The sequence below is a fragment of the Panthera tigris genome, chromosome C2 (genome assembly GCF_018350195.1).
Source record: "Panthera tigris isolate Pti1 chromosome C2, P.tigris_Pti1_mat1.1, whole genome shotgun sequence".
Classification (NCBI taxonomy): domain Eukaryota; kingdom Metazoa; phylum Chordata; class Mammalia; order Carnivora; family Felidae; genus Panthera; species Panthera tigris.
This window is the reverse complement of record NC_056668.1, coordinates 99,281,155-99,304,999: the sequence shown is the minus strand read 5'-3', so window position 1 is coordinate 99,304,999 and position 23,845 is coordinate 99,281,155. Positions and strand designations below refer to the sequence as shown.

At 35.9% G+C, this 23,845-nt stretch overlaps 1 long non-coding RNA gene across 1 annotated transcript; it reads right to left on the bottom strand.

Moving 5' to 3' along the window:
• Nucleotides 1–401: 401 nt before the first annotated feature.
• On the bottom strand, nucleotides 402–23,138 carry LOC122230662. The gene is made up of 3 exons (XR_006207700.1): nucleotides 23,026–23,138; nucleotides 21,530–21,599; nucleotides 402–747 (listed from the first exon to the last, which is right to left on the bottom strand). It is a non-coding gene; the product is annotated as an uncharacterized LOC122230662 (long non-coding RNA).
• Between the last annotated feature and the right edge of the window lie 707 nt (nucleotides 23,139–23,845).

Sequence of the window (23,845 nt, the reverse complement as noted above, 5' to 3'; positions counted from 1 at the left end):
ATATATCTGTTTTTATTTTATTACTTTAAAGTTTTGAATTCATGTGCAATTATTTTACTCTTTATCATAATAATTTTGCAATTTATGGTAGGTCATCAAAATTGCAAATCATCTTTGACTTGTCCAGCTTAATTTATATTCCATGTCATTAACTTAGAAAGTATAGTTTTCCAAAATTAAATAAAATTTCACAGCCTTGCTGATTCATTTTATTAAACGACAAGCATAGTAAGGATAAGAATCATGTCATATTTGTTTCCTTAGTACATAGTATAATCCTTATGTATTATTTAATACTATGTATAATACATAATAGGCTTTTGATAAATGTTTACTGAATTCGATTACAAAATTGGGTTATCACACTATGTCAATGTCATGATAATTATTTTATTAATATAATGCTTTGCACAGTCTTCTTGAAACTATGCTTTTAAGCAAGACAACTTATATATTATTCAGTAGTCCTCATTCCTTACTTCTATATTCTTCCTTCTTTCTATGCTGCTTTAGATGATGTTGGCATAGTCTCTTCCCTGTTTCTCATTCTAGAATGCTGCTGCTTTGATAGTGTGTGTTAACCCAGTGTCTTTTCTTGTTTCTGACCACTTTCGATGATCACCTATGTTCAGTCCTTAGGACTCCCTGTATGCATGAGCTTTTCAATAGAACTGGCCTTATCCATTCAAAAATGTGGCAGTCTTCATTCAGCCAAAAGTCTCTACACTTTGGACTTTCTAATATCACCTGCAGTAAGAAGAACACAGAGACAAAATTGCTTGGCTAATTGCTTATTGACCATATATTTTATTTTGTGACAGTCCTTTCAAATAGTGCCAACTCTAGCAAAGACCAGGAGGGTCCAGAGATTTCTAATAGGAAATTATTAAGCAGATTGCATTTGCCAATAAATGGAACTCCATAGTTGATGTATAAACTTTCAAGAAAAATAATGAAAGAAAGAAAAGTGTTGGAAAGTGTTAGTGTTGGAAAACAGCTTCCTATGTAGTCAGATGATTAAACTTCTGAGAGGATATAGACTGAGTTCATAGTTTAAGACTTCCTGAAGCAGATATAGAGAATGGAGAGGAGGGACAGTCAGATGAATGCAAGGAACTAAACAAGGAAATAGTGTGAGGATCTCCATAGAATGAAATAAAGTACTAGTATTGCCTTCTATATTTTTTTATTTTTAGGAAATAGCCTTGAAGAAGGAAACGCATGTTGTTTTAAGACTAGTGAGAAGAAAAATAATGAGTCAGAGACTACAACTGTGTGGGTAAGCCATAAAGCAAAATTTGTAGAATAATCTGGAAGTTTGAGACTACACAGCTTTGCTTAAGGCTACCTCTATTTTTTTTCATCTAGGCACTAGGTAAATAAGAGTAATGTAGAAGTATTTTCTGTCTTTTATAACAACATAGATTCAACTTTTTATAGAAACTATATCATAACTTTTATAGAAACTATGACATATTTTTACTGTTTAATAAGAAAATTACAGACTTTCAATGTCCCTTTTGTTCATTAAAAATAATAATAGCCAACACTTGTTGAGCACTGACTGTTTGTCAGACACTATGCTAAGTTCCTAAATAAATCACATTTTATTTTATCTTCACAGATAAAATACAAGTGTAATACACATGAGATGATACAAGTGTAATATGCGTTTTACAGATTAGTACACAGAGACTTAACTGGTGAGGGTCATACAAATGTAAGTGCCAGAGGCAGGAACTGAACCTAGGAATTTGATCACAGAGCCGCTATAGAACAAAACCCTAATAGTAAGTCACATAAAATCCAATTTCCAATATTAGTAATATAAGTTACTGGTTATGTTAAGAATATTTGTATATGTGATCACTTCAGCTTTACAGACTTAATCTTTTATCCATGGATTTAATAGTTGTATTTACAGAATGTATTTTTGTTTGCCTTCGTAAGTGATATACTAATAACAATTTGCATTTTCATTGATGAGTCCGGGCTCTGACCAGCCAACTAAAATAATGGAAATGATGTAGTTCACTGGATTAAATCTAAATATGAAAGGTCATATCTTCTATCTAGATCTCATAAATAAATCCATAACTCCATGACCTTTCGGTAGCCTTCTTTACTATAACTGCAGGAAGTAATAAGCAATGGGGATCTCTGTGAAGTATATTGAGTTAAGACTGAGACAGCTGTCTGCTCAGGTTTGCCTCAGTGGCAATACTCGATAATTCCAAAATTTAGAGTGGTGGATTATTGAAATATAATTCTACATTTAAAAAAACTCCTTTGCAAGTTTTGGGTGAAAAAAAGAGTATTGGAGAATAAGGAATATTATAAGGTGAGGCATGGGGATGACAAGTTTTTAACAGAGAGGGGCAGGAGATTTTATTGGGAAAGTAATTTTGCATATTGCTCCAGAGGAAATGCATGCAAAGAAAGTAGATAACGAAAAGATAGTTTTTGTTGGTTATTTTTGTTATACTAATTTTGATATGCCAGCTGGGAGTAACACGTGTTTCCATTAACCTCTGGTCCCTTGCTGCTGTTTGAAAACCCTCCAGATGGCCTTATGGTTAGAGAATGCTTGTGATCATCTGACATTGGGGAAAAAGGGCCTTTGTAGTCCCTTTGAGGATATTGTTCAATTTGAAAAACAAACCCTAAGAAAACCTTACTTGATTCTTTCCACTTCTTTTTATTTTGGTACAATGCATATAACATAAAACTTGTCATCTTAATTATTCTTAACTGTACAGTTCAGAGGTATTAAATACACTTGTAATATTGTGTAAGCATCACCACCATCCAATCCATCTACATAACTGTTTTCATCTTGAAAAACTAAAACTCTATACTCATTTCCTCATTCCTCCTCCTAGCCCCTCGTAACCACCATGTTACTTTCTATGATTCTGCATACTTCAGACACTTTATATAAGTAGAATCATGCAGTGTTTATCTTTTTATGACTGGCTTATTTCACAATCATAATGTCCTCAAGTTTCATCTATGCTATAGCTTATTTCAGAATATCCTTTCCTTCTAAAGCTAAATGATATTCATTCTATGTATATACCACCTTTGCTTATCTATTCATATGTCAATGGGCACTTGGGTTGCTTCCACATTTTAGCTATTATGAATAATGCTGCTATAAATATGACCACCAATATCTCTTTAAGACCGTGCTTTCAATTCTTCTGGGTAGGTAACCAAAAGTGGAATTGTTGAATCATATAAATAGTTCTATTTTTAATTTTTTGAGGAACCACCATTCTGTTTTCCACAGTGGCTTGACTATTTCACATTCCAACCAACAGTGCACAGAGGTTCCAAATTTACATCATTACCAGTACATCTTTTCTTTCTCTTTTCTTTTTTCTTTTCTTTGCTTTTCTTTCCTTTTCTTTTTTCTTTCTTTTCTTTTCCCTTTCTCTTCTCTTCTCTTCTCTTCTCTTCTCTTCTCTTCCTTTTCTTTTCTTTTCTTTTCTCATCCCTTCCTTCTCTTCTCTTTTCTCCCTTCATTCCTTCCTTCCTTCTTCTCTTTCTTTCTTTCTTTTTTCTTTCTTTCTCCCTTCCTCCTTTTCTTTCTTTCTTTCTTTCTTTCTTTCTTTCTTTCTTTCTTTCTTTCTTTCTTTCTTTCATTGTAGCCATCCTAATGGGTCTGAACTGGTATCTCATTGTAGTTTTGATTGGCATTTCCCTAATTATTAGTGATGTTGAGCATCTTTTCATGTGCTTATTGCCCATTTGTTGTATATCTTTTCTGGAAAAATATTCAGGTACTTTGTCCAGTTTTTAAGTCAGGGTGTTTTGTTTTTTGTTGTTGACTTTTAGAAGTTTCCTACATATTCTGTACATTAATCCCTTAACAGATATATAGTTTACAAATATTTTCTCTGATTCTGTGGTTTGCATTTTTATTCTGTTGGTATTAACTTCCAATGTGTAATTTTTAAAAATTTCCATAAAGTCCAATGTGTCTGTTTTTTTTTTCATTTGTTGCCTGTGCCTTTGGTGTCAAGAAATTATTGCCAAATTCAATGTCATATTACTTTTCTCCTGTGTTTTTTTCCTAAGAGTTTTATAGTTTTTCATTTTATATCCATGTATTTGATCCATTTAAGTTAATTCTTGCATATGGTTTGAGAAAAGGGTTCTACTTCATTCTCTTGCATGTGGATAGTTTCCCCAACACTGTATGTTGAAAAGACTGTTTTTCCCCATTGCAAAGTTTTGGTATCTTGTCAAAAATCATTTGACTGTGTATATGAAGGTGTATTTCTGGGGTTCTGTATTCTACTCCATTGCCTTTATGCTAGTATCATACTGTTTTGATTACTATAACTTTGTTATAAATTTTCATATCAGGAAGTATGCATTCTCCAAGTTTGTTATTCCTTTTCAAAATTATTTTGGCTATACAGAGTCTCTTGAGATACCACCTGAATTTTAGAATAGGTTTTTCTATTTCTTCACAAAATGTCATTGGAATTTTGATAGGAATTACATGAATCTTTTGGTAGATTGCTTTGGGTAGTACTGACATCGTAAGAATATTGAGTCATCTAATTCATAAATGTAAGATGTGATTCTATTTATTTATATCTTCTTTAATATTTTTCAGCATTGGTTTATAGTTTTCATTTTACAGGTCTCTTATCTTCTTGCTTAAGTTAATTTCTAAGTGTTTTATTTTTTTGGTGCTATTATAAATAGAATTGTTTTTGTACTTTCCTTTTCAGATTGTTTTTTAGCATATAGAAATGCAATTTTTGTATGCTGACTTCATATTCTGCTATCATATATATACTGCTGAACTCATTTATTAGTTCTAACAGCGTGTGTGTGTGTGTGTGTGTGTGTGTGTGCGTGTGATCTTTAGGATTTTCTACATATAAGATGATATCATATGAGAACAGAGATCATTTTACTTCCTCTGTTTCAATTTGGATCCCTTGAATTTCTTTTTTAATTACATAATTGCTCTGCCTTGAATGTCCAGTGTTATGTTTTTTGCTTTGTTTTGTTTGACTTTGTATTTATTTTTTTATTTTTAAATTTTTGTTTAAATTCTAGTTAGTTAACATTCAGTGCAATATTGGTTTCAGGAGTAGAATTCAGTGATTCATCACTTACATACAACACCCAGTGCTCATCATAACAACTGCCCTCATTAACAACCATCACCCATCTAGCCCGTCCCCACCCACCTCCCTCCATCAACCCTCAGTTTGTTCTCTATTGTTAAGTGTCTCTTATGGTTTGTTTCCCTCTCTCTTTTTTTCCTCCTTCCCATTTGTTTATCTGTTTTGTTAAATTCCACATATGAATGAAATCATATGGTATTTGTCTTTTTCTGACTGAATTTTTTCACTTAGCATAATATACTCTAGCTCCATCCATGTCATTGCAAATGGCAAGATTTCATTCTTTTTGATGACCGAGTAATATTCCATTGCATACATATACCACATCACTTTATCTATTTGCCATTTGACAGACATTTGGGCTCTTTCGAGAGTTTGGCTATTGTTGACAATTCTGGTATCAACATCGGGGTGTATGTACCCATTCAAATCTGTATTTTTGTATTTTCGGGGTAAATACCTAGCAGTGCAATTGTTGGGTCATAGAGTAGTTCTATTTTTAAATTTTTGAGGAAACTCCATACTGTTTTCCTGCTCAGTATGTTGAATAGAGGTGGCAAAAGTGGGCATCCTTGCCGTGTTACTGATCTCTGGAAAAAATCTTGTGGTGTTTCACAATTGAGTATGAAGTTCACTGGGGTTTTTCCTATATGGCTTCAATTATATTGAGGTAGTTTACTTCTGTTCCTAATGTGTTGAATGTTTTTATCATTTTTTCTGCATCAACTGAGATGATCATGTCATTTTTTTCTCTCATTCTGTTAATGGTATTTTATATTGCTTGATTTTTATATATTGAAACATCTCTGCATTTCAGCAATAAACTCCATTTGGTTATGTTATACAGTCCATTTAATATGCTGCTGAATTTGATTTGCTAGTTCTTTTTTGAGGATGTTTTATCTAAGCTTGTAAGGGATGTTGGTCTATAGTTTCTTTTCTTGTAGTGTCTTTGGCCTCATTAACAGGCTAATGCTTATCTCATAGAATAAGTTAGGAAGTGTTCCCTCCTCTTTAATTTTTCAGAAGAGTTTGAAAAAGATTGGCATTTTCTAATAATACCTAATTGGTATTTTCTAATGTTTGGTAGAATTCGCCAGTTAACTCATCAGATCCTAGGCTTTTTTTCATCAGGGGATTTTTGATTACTGATTTAATCTCCTTACTAGTTAAGAGTCTATTCAGATTTCCTATTTATTTATTATATAGTCTTGGTACGTTTTGTATTTCTAGAAATGTATCCAAGTTATCTAAGTTATACAGTTTGTGGGTATACAGTTGTTCAATAGTACACTCATGTTTTTATTTCTATAAAATTGGTAATAATGTCTCTACATTCATTTATAATTTTAGTAATTTGAATGTTTCTCTCTCTCTCTCTCTCTCTCTCTCTCTCTCTTTAACCCATCTAACTAAAAGTTTATAAATTTTGATGATCATTTCAAAGAACAAACTTTTGGTTTCATTGACTCTTCTCTATTGTTTTTCTATTCTTTATTTTTTGTCCTTGCTCTAACCTTTATTGTTACTTCTATTAACTTTGAGTTTAGTTTGCTCTTCCTTTTATAATTCCTTAAGCTATAAAGTTTTGAGATTTTTTTTATATATATATTTTTTTATTTCTTAAAATCAGTTTTATTGGGACATAATTAACATTAAAATTATAAGATATTTGAAGTGTGTGTTGTGGTGATTTGATATATATGTGCATTGTATAAAGATTCTCCATCTAGTTAATTAACATACCCATTACTTTATTTACTTATTTACTTACTTCTTTATTTATTTTTGGTGAGAACATTTAAGTTCATTTTCTTACCAAATATCAATTATACAATACTGTGTTGTCAACTATAGTCACCATATTTTATGTTAGATATTCAGACATTATTCATCTGATAGATGAAAGTTTTTACCCTTGACCAAACTCTCCCTTTGGGGCAACCAGAAAGAAGATGAGTAGGAAACAGAAGTCTTTAAACAACACAATAAACCAACTAGATCTAATAGAAAAATACAGAATACTTTACTCAACAACATTCTTCTCAGTGGTACATTTTCCAGAAGAGACCATATGTTAATCCATAGAGTAAGTGTCAATAGTTTTTAAAAGACAGGTATCATATAAAGAAAACTTCTTTGACCACACAAGATGATGTTAAAAATCAACAATAGAAGTAAAACTAGAAAATACACAAATTTGTGGAAGTTAAAAAGCCTCCCATTCTTAAATTATTAATGGATCAACAAAGAAATCACAAGAAAAATTAGAAAATACTTAGGGATGAATGAAAACAAAATGAGACATACCAAAATTTAATGAAACAGTGAAAGCAAATGCTAAAGAAGAAATTTACAGCTGTAGACATTTACAGTGTTTGTCCCTTATTTCTTGCATTATTGTCTTATTTTGTGTTGTTTTTTAGCAAAATATTTAAATTTTTATTTCTCCTTTTGTCTTGAGCATATTACATAGCTAATCTCTTTATATCTACCACAAAGAACACATTTAACATCTTAAAGTTATAACACACTGATTTGAATTTATACAGTTTAAACTCAATAACATACAAAAATCAGTTCTTTTACAGCTTTTCCCTGAACCCTTTTAGTTCTTCATAACACAGAATCACATTTTTATACATTGTATGACTCCAAAATAAACTAATAATTTTTAAATGCATTGATCTTTTAAGTTAGTGTTGAAAATAAAAGGTGGTGTTATAAACCAAAGTGATAATAATACTAGCTTTTAAACTTATAATTGTTAGGGTTTTTCTTTTTTGTATTAGTCTTTTACACTTGTACAAAAACAACTGAAGTTGCAAATTACTGTTACTATTTTACTAGCTTTTACAATTGCTCATGTATTTATGTTTATTGATATCTTTATTTCTTCACTCTGCTTCAGGTTACTGTCAAGTGTCCTTTCATTTTTACCCTGCAAGACTCCCTTAAGCATTTCTTGCAGGGCAAGTATAGTGATAATGAAGTCCTTCAGCTTTGGTGTATCTAGGAATGTCTTAATTTCTTCTTCACCCTTGTAGGACAGTTTGCCAGGTATAGAATTTTTTTTTGTTTGTTTACAGTTTTTTCTATTAGCACGTGAATATACTAGCGCACTAGCTTCTTCTTACTAAAGTTTCTGATGAGAAATCTGTTCATATTCTTGTTAGGGATAGCCTATATATGATGAGTCACTTCCTTCTTGTTGCTTTCAAGATTTTCTCTTTGTTTTTGGACAGTTGGTCATAATGTGTGTTGGTATGGGTTTTTTTGAGTTTGTCTTAGAGCTTCTTAAGCTTCTTAGATGTTTTTACTCATGATCTATCAAGTCTGAGAAGTTTTCAACCATTGTTTCTTCAAATATGTTGTATGCTCTTTTCCTTTTCTTTTTCTGGGACTGCACAACACATAGGTCCTTTGGTGTCCCATAGGTCTCTTAGGTTCTGTTCACTTTTTATTATTTTTTCCTTCTGTTTCTCAGACTCAATAATTTCTATTGCCTTATCTTTAAGTTCACTAATTCTTTATTCTGCTTGGTCAAATCTGTCTATGAATCCTTGTAATGAGTTTTTCATTTTAGTCATTTTTACTGTTCATCTGTATAATTTCTTTTCAGTTCCTTTTTTAGGTTTTCTATCTTGTTATTGATATTTCCACTTTGTTCATATATCAATTTCTTGACTTTTTGTACATATTACCTTGTTCGTTCAATAGCTTTAAAACAATTGTTTTAAAGTCTTTATCTAAGAGATCTACCATCAAGTCTTTTTCAAGGGCAGTTTCTGTTGATTTATTTTTTTTCCTTTGAATGAACTATACTTTTCTGTTCTATGCATGCCATGTTATTTTTTGTTGGACATTTGAATGTAATAATGTGGCATCTCTAGAAATCATATTTTCTTCTTTCCCCAGAATTTGCTGGTTTTTGTTTTTGTATTATTGCTATAGGCTGTCTCTGTGCTGAGAATCACCCTGAGGTGGAAACACTGACCCTGTGCCTTTCCCTGCTTTGGAATATCCTAATCTTTATGTCTGGCCTACAAAAGGAGAAAAATAAAGGGGAGAAAAAGCCACTACCCTTTAAATCTCCTTGAAGTCACTTTAGCTTGAGGTGAGGGTCTTGCAGTGATACGAGGAAGTGCAACAATGGCCACGTGTCTCTTTGTCCATATCTCTGAGACTAAAAGCAAAAATCAGCTCTGAGAGAACAATTCCCTAGTATTTGGAGGACAAAGTTGTTTTGTCCCACCCTGGCTTCTGCAAGGTGTTTATAAGCTGCTCCAAGACCATCTGCTCAGCTTCCTGCCATGGAGTTTGGGGTGGGGTATCCGTAGCTGCTATGGTGCTGAAAGCTAAAATTTACTAAAATTAACCAATTTGCCATCTAAGCCTTCCCCTGGATTTTGCAAGTCCTCAACAGATGCTAGAGATCCAAAATAATTACATCAGATAGATCCTGCCAGTGTAATTTTTGTCTAGGTGGGGGGAAAGATTCCTGGTGCTTCCTGGTGTCTCCAGTCCCTCCCTTGTTTGATGTTTTAAAGTAGCTGCAGACTTAGTTCAGCTACCATAGTGAAGACAATATTTTATTTATTTAATTATTTAATATTACTTCAAATATGATAATTATATGTATATTACATGCTGAGGAGTATATGTCACATCAATACATTTTTTAAGCTATTTACTTAAAAGCCATACTTCTTTCACCAATAGTATAGGGGATTGTGCATTTTTCTAGTCAATAAGAAAGAAAATATATACAATGTAAAAAATACTGAGTGTCAATTTTTAGTCTGAAACGATCTTTTCCTATACAATATTATCAGCTAATCATTAAAGTTGGATTAATGTAGAGGAAGAAACATTTAGACATTTGGCAACTGTCTCTGTTAATCCAGTAGTTATATCAAGCACAATCACTTACCCCAACTTGGCTTCTTCAGTCATTTTTCTACTGATACAGAACAGTGTCATTTATCCTAATGTGCTTACAAGGTTTTTATCCTAAGTCAGAAACAATGACAGTCTCAGCCTGTTATTACACTGACAAGTTCACAACTTTGCCAAATGCAGAAGACATTTTAAAGGAAAATGTTTTTCATTCATTCATTATACATCGAACTCCTAAAATGCTTACTAAGTGCCTGTAATATAAAGTTACTGCTTGAAGCACCAAAGATGTAGAAGAGATCAAGACATGCTATCTACCTTCAAAGAACTTCTAGACCAGTAGTAGTGAGAAGTAAAGTTTGTTAGCTTTATATGTGGGGTCAAGAAAGTCTTCACAGAGGAAGTGACACTAAGTGTCCTAGAAAATGCAACAGCTTTGCAGGAAAAGTGACTGGGGTTTAACAAGAAGCCTGAGGAGCTAACATTCTAGATAGAGTAACTGGAATGGGGAAAGGCAAAAAATCTATAGAGAAAACACAGGAGGCCTAAGACAAAGAAAGTCTGAGATTCTGACCACAAAATCCTGCTCCCAAAGAAATCCCCTTTTCCAAGTAATAAATATTCTACCCCCTAGTTAACAACAAAAGATAGAGACCCAAATCCCAGGGGTGTAGCTCTCCCTGGAGCTCACCCACTGTCATATTTCCAGAGCACACTCTCCTTTAATCAACTCTTCACTTATACTACTGGAGCACTGTGTCTGGTCCACGACTGAATTCTTTCCCACCAGGAGAGGAGACACCCAGTGACATCTGGGAATGGGCTGGGCAGAGGCCTTAGGGCCAGGGGTCTCCTCACTTCACCTGGCAACACATATGCTGCTTAACTGAACCTAGATTTTAATTTTCTTGTACATATACTAACTATGCTGTCAGTGTTTTATACTGTACTGAGTTTTCCAAGCATACAAGTGAAGATAAAGTCAACACTGAGGAGACATGGTAGATAGTCAGAAACAACCTGGTGAACTCACTTGGGGCTAAACCAACTGATTCACAAATTGCTCTCAGTTATACACCCGATTACGTGTGCCGATACTGGTTAAGCCCATTTGAATATTTTTTAAATACGCGGCCGGAAGCAACCTAAAAGTTTGGCACAGGGATTTATTATGATTTGCTTATCTTGAATTATTTATGCTATTTCTACATTTCCTCTTTTTTTTTTTTTGCTATTATATGACATTGTGATAAATAGCATTATAAATGTTTTCTTATGAATTTCTCTGATTACTTCCTGAGGATTAACTCCTATAAGAAAAATTACTAGGCTAAATTCTCATTCTCTTTCTCTTTCTCTTTCTCCTTCTCTTTCTCTCTCTCTCTCTAGCTTACTTCTCTTTCAGCTTTTTATACATTGCTAAATTAATTGCCTCTTAGAAAGGTGGTACAATATCCATTATTGTATATTCATAAATTTGCTTTTGAAACCTATGGAAATAGATTTAGATGACATTTGATCTTTTTCCAACTATCACTCTATTAAAAATATAAATGGGTCCAGGTGAGTCTCTATTCCTTTTTTTCAGTTGAGAAAATTATTGAAAAAAATCTCAAAGATACTGAGTTTTAGAATTCTCTTAATGAGGAAAAAAAACAGTAGATATGAAAATAGGAAATTTCCATAGAGATTTTGGTGCTATCCAAAGAAGAAATAATTTAAGTGATTTAACACTTAGTTGTAAATGTTGAACTCTAACTTTTCTTTATATCTGGCTTTTACTATATTATATAAATAGGGAAGGGGAGCTTATCTAGAGTTGTTAATGCTGTTGCTGAGATAAGTAAAGGAATATCAATGGGGAAAACCAGAATGAGTCTATTCTCTGTGCATTTAAAACCTCTCCCCTTCTGACTTCCATTTTCTTTTCTTGTCAAATTCTCTGTACTTGTCAAGGACACTCTAACAGTAGAAAAGCACATTTCAACATAATTTAGAATGACAAAACAACTCTCTTGGCCTGCCCTGAGATAGGCCTTCAGTTTTGTGTATTGAAATGGCTGCTTAGAATGAAAAAATAGAATTCTATATTATAAAACCCTCAATTGTTATATTGTTTGTTGTCTGAACAGATGGAAAGATATGAGCGATGGCTTCCAGGTTAGAAATACCTGTGTTTAAAATTGTGCCTGCCACTTCATTATTTTAGTGATATTGGGAAAGCTAATTATATATTTTTTTCAATATATGAAATTTACTGTCAAATTGGTTTCCATACAACACCCAGTGCTCATCCCAAAAGGTGCCCTCCTCAATACCCATCACCCACCCTGCCCTCCCTCCCACCCCCCATCAACCCTCAGTTTGTTCTCAGTTTTTAACAGTCTCTTATGCTTTGGCTCTCTTCCACTCTAACCTCTTTTTTTTTTTTTTTCCTTCCCCTCCCCCATGGGTTTCTGTTAAGTTTCTCAGGATCCACATAAGAGTGAAACCATATGGTATCTGTCTTTCTCTGTATGGCTTATTTCACTTAGCATCACACTCTCCAGTTCCATCCACGTTGCTACAAAGGGCCATATTTCATTCTTTCTCATTGCCACGTAGTACTCCATTGTGTATATAAACCACAATTTCTTTATCCATTTATCAGTTGATGGACATTTAGGCTCTTTCCATAATTTGGCTATTGTTGAGAGTGCTGCTATAAACATTGGGGTACAAGTGCCCCTATGCATCAGTACTCCTGTGTCCCTTGGGTAAATTCCTAGCAGTGCTATTGCTGGGTCATAGGGTAGGTCTATTTTTAATTTTTTGAGGAACCTCCACACTGTTTTCCAGAGTGGCTGCACCAATTTGCATTCCCACCAACAGTGCAAGAGGGTTCCCGTTTCTCCACATCCTCGCCAGCATCTATAGTCTCCTGCTTTATTCATTTTGGCCACTCTCACTGGCGTAAGGTGATATCTGAGTGTGGTTTTGATTTGTATTTCCCTGATGAGGAGTGACGTTGAGCATCTTTTCATGTGCCTGTTGGCCATCCGGACGTCTTCTTTAGAGAAGTGTCTATTCATGTCTTCTGCCCATTTCTTCACTGGGTTATTTGTTTTTTGGGTGTGGAGTTTGGTGAGCTCTTTATAGATTTTGGATACTAGCCCTTTGTCCGATATGTCATTTGCAAATATCTTTTCCCATTCCGTCGGTTGTCTTTTAGTTTTGTTGGTTGTTTTCTTTGCTGTGCAGAAGCTTTTTATCTTCATAAGGTCCCAGTAGTTCATTTTTGCTTTTAATTCCCTTGCCTTTGGGGATGTGTCAAGTAAGAAATTGCTATGGCTGAGGTCAGAGAGGTCTTTTCCTGCTTTCTCCTCTAGGGTTTTGATGGTTTCCTTTCTCACATTCAGGTCCTTTATCCATTTTGAGTTTATTTTTGTGAATGGTGTGAGAAAGTGGTCTAGTTTCAATCTTCTGCATGTCGCTGTCCAGTTCTCCCAGCACCATTTGTTAAAGAGACTGTCTTTTTTCCATTGGATGTTCTTTCCTGCTTTGTCAAAGATGAGTTGGCCATACGTTTGTGGGTCTAGTTCTGGGGTTTCTATTCTATTCCACTGGTCTATGTGTCTGTTTTTGTGCCAATACCGTACTGTCTTGATGATGACAGCTTTGTAGTAGAGGCTAAAGTCTGGGATTGTGATGCCTCCTGCTTTGGTCTTCTTCAAAATTACTTTGGCTATTTGGGGCCTTTTGTGGTTCCATATGAATTTTAGGATTGCTTGTTCTAGTTTCGAGAAGAATGCTGGTACAATTTTGATTGGGATTGCATTGAATGTGTAGATAGCTTTGGGTAGTATTGACATTTTGACAATATTTATTCTTCCAATCCATGAGCACGGAATGTTTTTCCATTTCTTTATATCTTCTTCAATTACCTTCATAAGCTTTCTATAGTTTTCAGCATACAGATCTTGTACATCTTTGGTTAGATTTATTCCTAGGTATTTTATGCTTCTTGGTGCAATTGTGAATGGGATCAGTTTCTTTACTTGTCTTTCGGTTGCTTCATTATTAGTGTATAAGAATGCAACTGATTTCTGTACATTGATTTTGTATCCTGCCACTTCGCTAAATTCATGTATCAGTTCTAGCAGTCTTCTGGTGGAGTCTCTCGGATTTTCCATGTATAATATCATGTCATCTGCAAAAAGTGAAAGCTTAACCTCATCTTTGCGAATTTTGATGCCTTTGATTTCCTTTTGTTGTCTGATTGCTGATGCTAGAACTTCCAACACTATGTTAAACAACAGCGGTGAGAGTGGGCATCCCTGTCGTATTCCTGATCTCAGGGAAAAAGCTCTCAGTTTTTCCCCATTGAGGATGATATTAGCTGTGGGCTTTTCATAAATGGTTTTTATGATCTTTAAGTATGTTCCTTCTATCCTGACTTTCTCGAGGGTTTTTATTAAGAAACGTTGCTGAATTTTGTCAAAGGCCTTTTCTGCATCGATTGACAGGATCATATGGTTGTTATCTTTCCTTTTATTAATGTGATGTATCACATTGATTGATTTGTGAATGTTGAACCAGCCCTGCATCCCGGGAATGAATCCCACTTGATCATGGTGAATCATTCTTTTTATATGCTGTTGAATTTGATTTGCTAGTATCTTATTGAGAATTTTTGCATCCATATTCATCAGGGATATTGGCCTGCAGTTCTCTTTTTTTACTGGGTCTCTGTCTGGTTTAGGAATCAGAGTAATACTGTATTCATAGAATGAGTCTGGAAGTTTTCCTTCCCTTTCTATTTTTTGGAATAGCTTGAGAAGGACAGGTATTATCTCTGCTTTAAACGTCTGGTAGAACTCCCTTGGAAAGCCATCTGGTCCTGGACTCTTATTTGTTGGGAGATTTTTGATGACTGATTCAATTTCTTCGCTGGTTATGGGTCTGTTCAAGATTTCTATTTCCTCCTGATTGAGTTTTGGAAGAGTGTGGGTGTTTAGGAATTTGTCCATTTCTTCCAGGTTGTCCAATTTGTTGGCATATAATTTTTCATAGTATTCCCTGATAATTGCTTGTATCTCTGAGGAATTGGTTGTAATAATTCCATTTTCATTCATGATTTTATCTATTTGGGTCATCTCCCTTTTCTTTTTGAGAAGCCTGGCTAGAGGTTTATCAATTTTGTTTATTTTTTCAAAAAACCAACTCTTGGTTTCATTGATCTGCTCTACAGTTTTTTTAGATTCTATATTGTTTATTTCTGCTCTGATCTTTATTATTTCTCTTCTTCTGCTGGATTTAGGCTGTCTTTGCTGTTCTGCTTCTATTTCCTTTAGGTGTGCTGTTAGATTTTGTATTTGGGATTTTTCTTGTTTCTTGAGATAGGCCTGGATTGCAATGTATTTTCCTCTCAGGACTGCCTTCGCTGCATCCCAAAACGTTTGGATTGTTGTATTTTCATTTTCGTTTGTTTCCATATGTTTTTTAATTTCTTCCTTAATTGCTTGGTTGACCCATTCATTCTTTAGTAGGGTGTTCTTTAACCTCCATGCTTTTGGAGGTTTTCCAGACTTTTTCCTGTGGTTGATTTCAAGCTTCATAGCATTGTGGTCTGAAAGTATGCATGGTATAATTTCAATTCTTGTAAATTTATGAAGGGCTGTTTTGTGACCCAGTATGTGATCTATCTTGGAGAATGTTCCATGTGCACTCGAGAAGAAAGTATATTCTGTTGCTTTGGGATGCAGAGTTCTAAATATATCTGTCAAGTCCATCTGATCCAATGTATCATTCAGGGCCCTTGTTTCTTTATTGACCGTGTGTCAGATGATCTATCCATTTAAGTGGGGTGTTAAAGTCCCCTGCAATTACCACATTCTTATCAATAAGGTTGCTTATGTTTGTGAGTAATTGTTTTATATATTTGGGGGCATTTGGTGCATAGACATTTATAATTGTTAGCTCTTCCTGATAGATAGACCCTGTGATTATTGTATAATGCCCTTCTTCATCTCTTGTTACAGCCTTTAATTTAAAGTCTAGTTTGTCTGATATAAGTATGGCTACTCCAGCTTTCTTTTGACTTCCAGTAGCATGATAAATAGTTCTCCATCCCCTCACTCTCAATCTGAAGGTGCCCTCAGGTCTAAAATGAGTCTCTTGTAGACAGCAAATAGATGGGTCTTGTTTTTTTATCCATTCTGATACCCTGTGTCTTTTGGTTGGAACATTTAGTCCATTTACATTCAGTGTTATAGAAAGATATGGGTTTAGAGTCAGTGTGATGTCCATAGGTTTCATGCTTGTAGCGATGTCTCTGGTACTTTGTCTCACAGGATCCCCCTTAGGATCTCTTGTAGTGCTGGTTTAGTGGTGACGAATTCCTTAAGTTTTTGTTTGTTTAGGAAGACCTTTATCTCTCCTTCTATTCTAAATGACAGACTTGCTCGATAAAGGAGTCTCGGCTGCATATTTTTTCTGTTCATCACATGGAAGATCTCCTGCCATTCCTTTCTGGCCTGCCAAGTTTCAGTAGAGAGATCGGTCGCGAGTCTTATAGGTCTCCCTTTATATGTTATAGCACGTTTATCTCTAGCTGCCCTCAGAATTTTCTCTTTATCCTTGTATTTTGCCAGTTTCACTATGATATGTTGTGCAGAAGATCGATTCAAGTTACGTCTGAAGGGAGTTCTCTGTGCCTCTTGGATTTCAATGCCTTTTTCCTTCCCCAGATCTGGAAAGTTCTCAGCTATTATTTCTTCAAATACACCTTCAGCACCTTTCCCTCACTCTTCCTCCTGTGGAATACCAATTATGCGTAGATTATTTCTCTTTAGTGCATCACTTAGTTCTCTAATTTTCCCCTCATACTCCTGGATTTTTTTATCTCTCTTTTTCTCAGCTTCCTCTTTTTCCATAATTTTATCTTCCAGTTCACCTCTTCTCTCCTCTGCCTCTTCAATCCGAGCTGTGGTTGTCTCCATTTTATTTTGCAGCTCATTGATAGCATTTTTTAGCTCCTCCTGGCTGTTCCTTAGTCCCTTGATCTCTGTAGCAAGAGATTCTTGCTGTCCTTTATACTGTTTTCAAGCCCAGCGATTAATTTTATGACTATTATTCTAAATTCACTTTCTGTTATATTGTTTAAATCATTTTTGATCAGTTCGTTAGCAGTTGTTATTTCCTGGATGTTTTTCTGAGGGGAATTCTTCCATTTCGTCATTTTGGATAGTCCCTGGAGTGGTGTGGGACTGCAGGGCACTTCCCCTGTGCTGTCTTGAATACTTGCGTTGGTGAGCGGGGCTGCAGTCAGACCTGACGTCTGCCCCCATCCTACCGCTGGGGCCACAGTCAGACTGGTGTGTGCCTTCTCTTCCCCTCTCCTAGGGGCGGGATTCACTGTGGCCCATCTGGGCTACTTGCACACTGCCAGGCTTGTGGTGCTGGGGATCTGGCGTATTAGCTGGGGTGGATCGGCAAGGTGCACAGTGGCGGTAGGGGCAGGCTCAGCTCGCTTTTCCTTCAGAGATTCGCTTCGGGAGGGGCCCTGCGGCACCAGGAGGGAGTCAGACCCACTGGAGGGATGGATCCGCAGAAGCACAGGGTTGGGTGTTTGCACAGTGCAAGCAAGTTCCCTGGCAGGAACTGGTTCCCTTTGGGATTTCGGCTGGGGGATGGGCGAGGGAGATGGCGCTGGCGAGCGCCTTTGTTCCCCGCCAAGCTGCGCTCTGTCATCCGGGGCTCAACAACTCTCCCTCCCTTTGTCCTCCAGCCCTCCCGCTTTCCGAGCAGAGCTGTTAACTTATGACCTCCCAGATGCTAAGTCAAGCTTGCTGTCGGAACACACTCCGTCTGGTCCCTCCGCTTTTGCAAGCCAGACTCGGGGGCTCTGCTTGTCCGGCAGGCTGCCCCTCTGCCCCGGCTCCCTCCCGCCAGTCCGTGGAGTTAACACCGCCTCTCCGCCCTTCCTACCCTCTTCTGTGGGCCTCTCGTCTACGCTTGGCTTCGGAGACTCCATGCTGCTAGTCTTCTGGAGGTTTTCTGGGTTATTTAGGCAGGTGTAGGTGGAATCTAAGTGATCAGCAGGATGCGCGGTGAGCCCAGCATCCTCCTACGCCACCATCTTCCCAGGATCCTCCAGGAAAGCTAATTATAATATCCCTAAGCCTCAGGAAGATTTAGCGGTCAGTGAAAATTTATATAAATTTATTTTTAAACTATTGTTTATTACTTATGTAAATATGGTTTCACTGTTCAGTCGATGTGTGTGTGTGTGTGTGTGGTGTGTGTTTGCATATACAATTTAATAGGTTCCAGAAGCATAAGCATATACAGTGGCCATTTTTTCTAAAGGAGAGGACTTATTGAAGGGAGATTCAGTGTCAAGTTTCAGATCTACAATCCATTAGCTACATGACCTTGGATAAGTTACTTAATTGCTCTTTTGTTTTATGTACCACCCGAGTTCTTTCCCTATCCTGGCCAGTTGAAGTTCCTTGCGCAAAGTGAGTTTTATTCCTGGAGCAGATTCTTTATCTCTTCCAGACCCTTTATTATACCCTAGCTAACCATCTCATTATGCACACTGCTAAGGTCAGAGAAAGGATGTCAAACAGCAAAAACCTCCTTTTGTCTTTCAGTGTCACTACCACACATGCAGTGTATCTTTTGCATTGATACTAAACCCCCACTTATTTAAATTTCTTTCTTTGGTCTGTCAATACTGGCATAACGACTGTGAAATTTTTAAAAATTGTGTGCCAGTCTGCTTAGAACATATGCTAAACTATTCCTGCAAAGCACGGGGTGAACCAGTCCTCAAGAGACATCTGTATTGAATCAAAACTCCCTGGGGATGTGAATATTTTCTTTTGTTTCAGTAGTTTTTTGTCTTTTTTTTTCTCCTTCATAATCTTTACTTGGGAACAATTCACATTGAATTCACAATCAGACTTATTCTGCTCTTCCCAATACAACAGTGGAAATAAAATAAAATGTATAACCAACATATTGTCAATTCACCGTTACAGTAATGCTTATGAATATGGCATTTACCTGCCTGACAGATGTTCGCCTATGTGATTATCTAGAATTATATTTTCCATCGCTTTTCTTTAATGTCTATTAACAACAGAAAGCCAAGAGCTAAAATTTTAACTCTGAATAAATTTTTCACTAAAAAAAGTATAAGAAATGATTAATTTTTATTTTTATTTCTATTACCATCAATTACATATGATTCTGACATTAAATGCCTGCCAGAAGGTAGATCACCTGACTACCCATCACTTACTAAAGATGAGTCCTTCATACCCCTTTTCCACCAACCACCACCCACTAAAATATCTTCTATTCCACAGTAAATTTCATTTTATATATGAAATGTATTTACATCAAAACTATTGTTTATTATGTATGTAAATGTGCTTCACTGCTAAACTAATACATTTTTTCTAACTGTAGAAAATTATATGGGTGTGTTGGGTTAGAATGGGATGTATAATATTTTTTCCATAAAAATTACTAGATGTATGTGCTTGTGTGAGCATATGTGTGTGTATAGACAAATTTTTCAGAACTAAAATTTGTTAACTAAAAATGGGTATCAATTAATCCCTGAGAGATTCAGAAGCCAGTATAACTTTTACTGTCTATAAATGTAATTTCCTTTTTGAATATCATAAAAGAAGTTTTCCATTAAATGTCATTAGTTATTACATTCTATACATAGCAAGCTACATGCATAATAAGACATAATGTTACAAAGTATACACTTAAGAAACACCCAGGTGTGCTTGGATGACTCAGTCAGTTGAGCATCCAACTCTTGATTTTGACTCGGGACATGATCCCAGAGTTGTGGAATTGAGCCCCACCTCAGGTTCCATGCTGAAAATGGAGCCTGATTGAAATTTTCTCTCTCCCTCCACCCTTTACCCCTGCTCATGCTTGCGCTCTCTCTCTCTCTCACTCTGTTAAAAAAAAAAGGCATTTGTATAATAGTTATAAATTTCAAAATATTATTTGCCATATAAATAATATACAAATCTTAATATACTGTCTTTAAAAACATAATTTTACAGTGGCAAAATTTGATAATAGTATGTCTAAGTTAAATATGTGAAACAGAAAACTATTGGCACAGAGTCTAGCCTTTCTTCTTAGAAATTTAGGATTAAAAAAAATTAATGTTTATTTATTTTTGAGAGAAAGACACACAGAGCATGAGCAGGGGAGGGGCAGAGAGAGAAAAAGACATAGAATCGAAAGCAGCCTCCAGTTTCCAATATGCCAGCACAGAGCCCAATGCGGGGCTCAAACTCACAAACCACAAGATCATGACCCGAGCAGAAGTTGGATGCTTAACTGACTGAGCTACTCAGTCTCCCCGAAATTTAGGCTTTTTCAAAAAATTGTCTTAATTTAATTTTTTATGCTATGATGAAGTGAAAATTCAAAATCATCTATGATACATCTACTTGTAAGCGAATTTTCCCTACATCCCACTGTTTACAACAATGGTTTCTTCTATGAAATCTCCCTAGAAATATGTTATTTTAGAGGCAATAGTGAAGGTATGAAGGCTTCAACAGCACTTGTGCCTTTGTCATTGTAAACATGGATAAGCCATAATTTGGATAGTAACTTTTTATATCTGTCTGTTCATCTGCCCATCTGTCCATCTATTCATCAATCTATCCCTACCTACCTATCTACCTATCCTTTATCTGCATTAGGTAACTTCATTTATTTAAGGAAAGTATATTTACTCAAAGCTCATTAAGTGTAGAAAAAAGTGCATTTGACTTTGCTTGAAGAGGGCTCCATAGAACCTCCTGGATGGTTCCATGCATTACTATTACATAAGTTTTTAAATTGCAACAACTTAAACTGTGTAATAAAAATACACGTTGCTTTTGCTGTTTTGTTTTGTTTTGTTTTGTTTTGTTTTTACCAAGGGCTGACTGCATCAACATTTCAGATAGAGGCCACAATTGTTAAAATATAAACCCTCAAAATAACTAAGTTACCAGACTCAGAGAAGAATAACAAGAAATATTTAGTAATTTTGTTAACGTATGAAGGGACCATAGATTTTTACATGTGGGAAACATCTGCTGAAGCTAATTACAGAGTTAATACTAAGATACTGATTTAATGGCTTTGGTATTAGGAGAACTGGACTCTTATTCTAATAATAATAAGAGTGATAAATCACAGTGATATTAATGTGAATATTAGTATTACTATTACCATAGTTAATACTTGCCAAACACTTAAAACTGGTCAATATGCTAAGCATTCTGGCTTAAGAATTTTATTTGATTTCACATCCCCAATGTGAAAAACACTATTGTTACCCTTCTTTTATCAGTGAGGAAGTGAACTTAAAGAAATTAAAAGAAATGTACCAACAGTTTCTCAGCCCATAAACTGGGGATCTAGGGCTCAAAATCAAGTTGTTTGACTCTAGAAATTACCTTCTTAATGACAGTTGACCACAGTTAAGAAGTTGGAATAGTCAACTTCTCAGGACCTTCATTTATTTATCTGTAAATGAGAATAATCCATTAATCTCCAATTCCTTTGTAAAATCTATAGTTAAGCATTATAATGTAAGTGAAGTTTTGGGGCTCCTGGGTGGCTCAGTCAGTTAAGCCTCCGGCTTCTGCTCAGGTCATGATCTAGTGGTTTGTGGTTTGAGCCCTGCGTCAGGCTCTGAGCTGTCAGCACAGAGCCTGGAGCCTGCTTTGGATTTGGTGTCTCCCCTCTCTCTGCCTCTCCCCACTTTCTCTGCCTCTCCCCCATCACGCTTTGTCTCTCTCTCTCCTTCAAAAATAAATAAACATAAAAAAATTTAAAAGATAACGTAAGTGAAGTTTTTAAGGAGAAAAATTGGTTCTTTTTATTCTCTTTGACAGCACAGTGTGTGTGGCCTAAATATTTATACCCACAATACCTTATGCCTTTCCTCTATCTATGCTTACGGAATTAGGAAATCGCTTTATGCATGTATAAAGAATACTAAAGCTACAAATAAGTCTTCTTCTCTTTTATTTTTTTTTAAAGTTTATTTATTTATTTTGAGAGAGAGAGAGAGCTTGCAAGAGTGGGGAAGGGGCAGAGAGAAAAGGAGACAGAGAGAATCCCAAGCAGGTTCCACACTGTCGGTGAAGAGCTGGATGCAGGGTTTGAACTCATGAACCATGAGATCATGACCTGAGCCTAAACCAAGAGTCAGACACTAAACTGCCTGAGCCACTCAGGAGCCCCTAGTCTTCTTTTCTTTTAATTACACTTCTCTCATTTACTCTTTTGTCGTCATGGTTTTGTTTTATTTCAGTCCAACTGAGATTTTGAGATTTTTCTTATTTGTATTTTTATTTTTTGGTGATAGGTTTTGTAGCCTGTTATGTATTATGTTGTTAACTGATATGAAATTATATTAATATTTTAAAATAGGCATTCCATTATTGATCATTATTAATTCCCTATTAACATTTATAGCAAACTATCTTCCTTGTTTCAAATTGCTTAATTATGCATAATAGAATCTCCTTTTCCCATGGTTCAGACTATCCATGGTCAGCTTTTTGAGGTCGAAATCACTCAAGTAGCAACTGAAATTTCTAAGATGTTTTAATAAAATTTTATTCAAGTAGCTGAAATAATGGGGGAAAAAAGCAGCAATATTCCACATTATACTTTATATACTCAGGTTAGTCTTAGTGTTGTCACTCTGAGATTGTCCAAAAAACATAGATCTTACTAATGGCATTGAAAGTGATTACTATTTTTTCTTTTAAGTTGTGGAGCAAGAAAGGTCTCTGCAATTCTCACTCCTTCTTGCCCTCTCAGTGACACCAATTGTTACCTGGACCCTGACATAGTCCTCTTCCTACAGCTGACAAATGTTGGCTTAAGTTGTTATACCTTGAAGAAGAAACTGTTTTCACAGGGACTTGGGGACACCTACCTGCATGGTGAGGTCTTGTCTTCCTCATCCTGAGAGTCCCACAGAGGTGCATGGCAGGGAAAGCACACTGATAGTTGGGAGCTAAATACAATTGTATTGAAGAGCCAGAAAGCACATCTCTAATGGTGGAATTAAAAAAAAAATGTTTATTTATTTATTTTGAGAGAGATAGAGAGAAAGCAAGAGAACACATATACAGGTGCAAATGGGAGTGGGTGGGGAGAGAGGGTGGGAGAGAGAGAACCCCAAGCAGACCCCATGCCACCATGAAATCAGGACCTGAGCTGAAATCAAGGGTTGGATGCTCAACTGAGCCACCCAGGTGTTCCTCTAATGGTGGAATTTTAGGCCAGCAGGAAAGGTTTAATTTTGAGAGGCTTTCCCAGCGCTTCCCAAGCAAATGCCAAGATGTAACTGCCTATACAAAGACCCCGTCTTCCATCATCACTGTATAGAGTCTTTGGCACTGAGACCATTACAAGGTACCAGGGAGATGCATGGTACAGAGAAGTTGTTTAGAGAAGTCTCCTCTGGTGTTCTGGCCCTAATAATTCCAAACTGAGAGCAGCCTGGGTTTCACTTGGGTCCTCCTCTCTGAGAATACAGGGAGGCTAGCAGCCCAACAATCTTGGACAGCATCAAGAGCTCACAAGGGGGATAAATACTCTCCCTGAGCAAGGCATCCCTCAAATGTCATCATGGAAAAGGTGTAAGAGAGAAGGAGGACTGGTTCCAATGTGAGTAGGACTCAATGGGATTGAAGAAGTCAGTCTGACCACCAGATATTTAGAGCTTCCTTACCCCATCTCCAATATCCATT